Below are 6,408 nucleotides of genomic sequence, written 5' to 3' on the forward strand. Positions count from 1 at the left end.
CTCCTCTGGACCCTCTCAATGTTGTCCACATCCCTCCTAAAGTGGGGTGCACACAACTGGACTTACAGGCTTTAAAAGAGACATTAAGAAAGGTTCATTTTTAGACAGCTTTCTGCAGAAGAAATACTGTGTCCCTGCAGCGTAATAGGTAATTGTTATGGTATCTCTAGAGAAACAAGCATAAATTAGAGAAGGGGATGTAAAGGACATGGAAAATTGGGCTTGAAAGAAATAAAATCATTGGATGCAGAGTGGAAAAAATTAGCTAAGGAGGTTGTGAAAGGACCATTAATGCTAACATAGGAAGATAAAAAGAACATCACATTGCAAAGCAAAATTCAAAATAACAACATTGTTGCACACATAAGGTTGCGTTAATAAAAATTAAGCACCATTTAATATGTCTGTTAGGCCATTTCTCTGAGTCACTCCCTCTGTCATATCACAGTTCCTTAGGTTATATCACTTAGGATCATGTTTTTGTTTCTTGGATCTTTCCAGGATCCCAGATGATTAGTAGCATTCACATTGACTTTGTAGCCTTGAGCCTAATGAGTTGATCACTGAAACAGATAATCTACCTAAAAGTGATATGCACTCTCAGATTATAAAATATGCAATAATGTATTATATAAAAGTCCTAGTTATACGTGGACTTGCCTGAGTATTCAAATTTTGATCCTATAAGAATTTTTTGAAGGCTAGAACTGGCAAATGTGTTCGGTGCTTGAAGTGGGACTCAGATGAGATGTATATGAAAGGTAAATAAAGCCCTTAGTCTAAAATAGCAGCAAGCACAAAAACAATACTCAGCTGCCTCCTGACCCTGAAGGCACAGTACCTCAGAGCACCTCGGTATTTTTATTTTAAAGTTCTATAAGTCTCCAGAAGTGTACTGCAGACCTACCCCAATTTGAACACGTCAGTGCTTGGCTTATGTTTAAACCCTTTCAGGATCCAAAAATTAGGTATTCCTATCCCACACTGCTTAAAGAGTTGGACCCATTAGGCTTTCTGTAAGAGGAGCCCCTAACCCCTGCTATTAAGTAGAGAATAGGCAGTATTATTCAACTGCAAAAGCTGTGAGCAGCAGAGAAGAGCTAAGAAGAGGAGTGGCAAAGCTGGAGACACCAGTTGCAGCAGGGCTGAGTGCTACAACGGAGCTCCAGGCTGCTGATCACTAATACTGAGTAACCTCTGTGCCTGGTTGAGAGAATAAATGATCAGGTGACCAGAAGTGAGTGGAGCTTAGGGCCATATAAGCCTGGCTGTCTGCTGAGAGTATAGGCCAGTTCTAGGTACAGAGAGAAGATTAGATTGGATGCTCCACAAATAGCAAGGTACCACAAGGAGCTGGTGGGAGTCAGCTAACTGTGAAAGCAGGTTTTCTGTGAGAAGGTGCCTAGAATGGTTCAGTTATTTCTGTATGAAGTTGATAGTTTTCTCTATTTTGATGGTCTAGGAGGCTGCTATGGGTGCCTGCTTGGTTAGTGGCCGTAAAGCCCCAGCATCCCCTCTGGGTGCCTAGAGAGGATGCTATGGGTGGTCTTTCAAGGACTGAACTGACCATGAGCAAATATGCCTGGGAACCTGGAACTGATTTAGAAACCAATCTTGGAGCACTGAGATAGGCTGTCTGGGCCGGCCAAGTATGGACAAGTATGCCTGGGTAGAAGGCACATCCTGAGCTATGTGCACTTCAGTGAGGGTTTCTATAACAGGTGCTTAAAGACTCAAGAGATGAATTACCCAATAGTGTAGAGAGGATAGGCAGATATTGCAAGCCAGGAAACTCGAGACTGATTATTTGTGCTTGTTAAGATCCTGAAACTAGTAAGTGGGCTTAAGAGTAATTGAGACTGAATTAAAAGATGGTGGAACCAGAGTTTCCTTAGGCCTCTGGACAGCAAGGGACAGAAGCCCACTTGGAGGGGAAGGGGACAGCAGATAGCTGTTAATGAGGTTCACTAGGTTGCCATATGAGAAGAACAGAGAAAAATAAGGTGCTCCTCTGGTAATGGAGAGCAGCCTCCCAAATCCTAATAACACTCAACATGAAAGGTATGGCAGGCAGGATGAAAAGGGGCAAAAGCATGATTGGGATCACTACAAATGGACTTGCAGTAACTTTCCTATAGAATACACATGGAGAAGGTTGTGGTGCCCCTTCTATATAATAGTCCATAGGCGTACAAGACCTGTGATTAATTCCCTCCTCAGCCTGACAAAAATACATATTTCCTGAAACTGTTAATTTATTGAGTGACAAGCTAGTCTGGGTAGAAGCAAGCTCTCCATCCTTCATGTTGAAACTGAGTCACTGCATCTATTCCTTTTTAGCTAAATAAATCTTAAATTATTAAAGTAGTTGTGCTGGTAGTCCAGTAATCAACTAGGAGACTGGATTTCTGGTCTCTTCTCCCATGGACTTTTTTAATATTAATATTAAATAGTCAATGCATGAAAAGAAAATAAATTAGCAATGCAAACTACAGAGTAGTGCCCTAACTACTAGGCTAGCTTCATGCATCCTCCCACTCAAGCTCATTGACTTTCATTCTCTTTCACACAGTGCCAGACAAAAAGGGGCAGAGGATAACTCCACTGAGAATAGCTCATAGCTTGATCAGAACTATATCAGGATAGGAAGCAATTGACCTGAATTCATTCATGTCCTGGGCGAGTGCTCTGAAAACTAAGTATATGAAGTGTGTCCCATTGCTATCTCATCCTCTGGCAGGCCTCTCAAATGAGCAGAATTCAGTTTGGCAGAAATGAGTTGTAGATGCCTACATTCAGGAGTGTAGATAGAGCTGACAATTCCAAGTGGATGGCCATTCCTAATCCCCAAAAGAAGACAGGACCCGATACACCCATGTTCTCAGCATCTCTTATTGGCTAGCTCTAGGTGGCCGTATGCTGAGAGTGCTGATTTTTAATCAGCCTGTTGCTCAGTGTGTTAGCTGTTTTGGCTCTCGTTCCAAGATGCCCAACTCTTCCCCTGTGACTGGGTTGCAAGCCTAGGCATCTAGCGCAGGGTTCTGGATTCTACACAATGTCAGGCACTTTGCTGGCACCCAAGTCTTTTATTTGATCTAGCTCCATCCAACTAATAGATACATAGAACCCCCAGTATGATCATAAAAGCACAGTTCAAGGCTGCCATGGAAGTCTAGGTATTTAAATATCTGGTTTAATATATATTAAGAAGATTGAAAGTCTCCAGTTCTTCAGCTAAAGAGGCTGAATGTCCAAGACAAATCCTTACAACCAGACACGTGAGGTTCAGTTATATTCTGTTCAGTTGATTTAAGCGTGAATGGCAGCTGACCCAAGGATGGTCCACTGGTCTCTTGAGTTATGTAACCATGGAGGCTATGTGAGATTTTAAAGGAAAAAAAATTACTTCATTAATGGTTGTGCAATGATGTATCCTATGCCATTCCTTTCCCGATGTGGAGCCTTGAAGTCAAAGATCTCAAGAGTTCCTATGCACTGGGGGTATTGTTTCTTGTCTATATGTAGTAACACTTAAAGACCCATTCTGCTAGACACTGTGGAAACATATAGCAAGGGAATGATCCATAACCCATGCAGCTTACAATATATGACCAGATGCAATAGGTGGATAAAGTGAGGGCAAAGAAGTGGTTAAGTGTCCTAATGGAAAGGTGCGTGGCTGCTAACTGAATGGAATCAATTAGGTCATTAGAAAAAATGTTTAGAGGTAAAGCATAAAAGCTGACACTGGGAAGATATGAAGACATTTTCACAAAAGTTTTGAAATGTGAGGGAAAGGCCTCTATCCTTACCTTCCCTCTAAACGGCTAATGACAGGGTAAAATGAGGCATTTCCCAGAGTGTCCAAACATACTTTGGATTTTCAACTGCTGGTTCAAAACTGAAGACAAAATAGTGTTAATGAGAATAATCACTCAACAAACCCCTGTGTGCATCTTGCTCTTGTCACTTCATAATATTCTAATTTCTCACTTGAAAGCTGGTGAAAATTAGAATAGGACAAATATGACAACCAACAAAGGGCCTAGTGTGTTCTAACTGAGACTGGCTTTATGCAAATTGCATATTCAGCACTTTTACAAAGCATAGCAAGGCTCAACACTCTGTTGCTTCTGCTTATCAAAAGAAAATTCCAAGGAAAAAGCATTGCAGGTGCAAATTGAATGGCATGTTTTTGAATACTGCTGTCACAGAAATGAACAAGCTAAATATGCTTTAAAAATAATTATATGACTTAAAATAATGTTGTAGACTAGTATCAATAGACTATGTAAGTGAGCAAACTTCATTCCAAGGGAATGCTTCTTAAGTTAGGGTGCAAATTCCAACCTAATTAATAATTTTGTATTAGTAAAGTCAATAACGAGGGTGAGATCTGGCAGCACTAGAAAGGTCTGAGTAGAATTAACACTACACTTATCTGTTTTTTCCCAATTACTTGATTTTTGTAAGGGAGTTGCAACTGCTTATTAAAGAAATCTGATTAATGCCACTGTGAAGTGTTTCCGTCATTGAGATATAGAGTAGCTCTAAGAAGCAATAGAAAATGTCTTCCTCTATGGCTTTTCCTATAAAACTATGATTCTACAAAAAAGAGGATAACTTTGAGTAAAAGCTCATCTTGGTCTAGTAGCAAAATGCAGTGGACCATTGGAAATAGCAACAAATAACAAATAGAAACAAATGACAGATGACTAGGGAGGACAATAAGAGTATTGGTTAGGCATGCAGGGATGAAATCAGGAAGGCTAAAGCACAATTGGAGTTGCAGTTAGCAAGGGACATGAAGGATAACATGAAGGGTTTCTTGAAGTATGTTAGCAACAACAAGAAGATCGGGGAACGTGTAGGTCCCTTATTGAATGAGGGAGGCAACCTAGTGACAGATGATGTGGAAAAGGCTGAGGTATTCAATGTCTTTTTTGCAACAATCTTTACAGATAAGGTAATTTCCCAGATTACTGCACCTGGCAGCTGTTTAGGGAGGAGGTGAGCAGGCAACAGTGATGAAAGAACAGGGTAGGAATTATTTAGAAAAGCTGGCCATGTATATGTCCATGGGACCAGATGTGATGCACACAGTTGCAGAACCACTGGTCATCATCTTTGAAAACTTGTGGCAATCAGGAGATGCCTTGGGTGGCTGGAAAAGAGTGAATATAGTGCCCATCTTTAAGAAAGGGAAGAATGAGGATTCTGGGAACTACAGACTGATCAGCCTCACCTCACTCCCTGGAAAAATCATGGAGCAGGTCCTCAAGGAATCCATTTCTAAGCATTTGGAGAAGCAGGTGATTAGGTAGTCAGCATGCATTCACCAAGGGCAAGTCATGCCTGATCAACCTGATTGCCTTCCATGAAGCAATGACTGGATTGGTGAATACGGGGAGAGCAGTGGACAATAATATATCTTGATTTTAGCAGGGCTTTTGATACCGTCCCCCACAATACTCTCAGAATCAAGCTAAGGGAGTACAGGTTGGATTAATGGACTGCAAAGTGGATAGAAAAGTGATTGGATTGCTGGGCTCAATGACTTAATGTCTAGTTGGCAGCCGATATCAAGTGGAGTGCCCCAGGAGTCAGTCCTGGTGCTGATTTTGTTCACTGTCTTCATCAGGTACCTGGAAGATGGCATGGAGTGCACCTTCATCAAGTTTGCAGATGGCACCAAGTAATCTAGATGGAGTAGTAGATATGGCAGAGGGTGGGGCTGGGATTCAGAGAGTGACTGGATCAACAGAAATCTCATGAAGTTCAATAAGGACAAGTGCAGAGTCCTGCACTTCGGATAGAAAAATCTCATAAGTGGTACAGGCTGGGAACTGACTGGTTAAGGAGTGGTTTTGCAGAAAAGGACCTGGGCATTACAGTGGACAATAAGATGAATATTAGGGGTGTGTGAAATGGGCCAAATTTAATTTGGATTTGACCCAAACCGGAGGCCAGTAATTCAATTCGTTGATTTGGAACACTGTCCTGATTCGATTCAGTTGAATCCAAATCTGAAGATTTGATGCTGATTTGGAGAATCAGTAATTCGGCCATAGAAATAGCTTTAAATGTTTTTTCTACATACCTCAAGGTACCAGGCATGAATTGTGAACACTGAGATGGTGTGGTGGATGGAGTGTCCCACAGGAGTGTGGCACGCCCCCCCACATGCTCAGTGGCGGACCCAGAAGTGGACCAGAAGTACTTTCGGTCCACTTCCGGGTGTCCCGGGTTGGGGACCCAAACCCCAGAGTCACGGTGGGCCGGGGTGACAATTAGACACGGTAACAGGCCGGGTTCTATTGGCTATGGAGAACTGAGGCACGGGAAGCGTAGCGGTTTCTTAAACAAGTTGGAAATTTATTTGACTTACGCTTAGGTGCGTAGGAAAAC

Source organism: Crocodylus porosus, unplaced genomic scaffold (genome assembly GCF_001723895.1).
Source record: "Crocodylus porosus isolate Cpor-Errol unplaced genomic scaffold, CroPor_comp1, whole genome shotgun sequence".
Classification (NCBI taxonomy): domain Eukaryota; kingdom Metazoa; phylum Chordata; order Crocodylia; family Crocodylidae; genus Crocodylus; species Crocodylus porosus.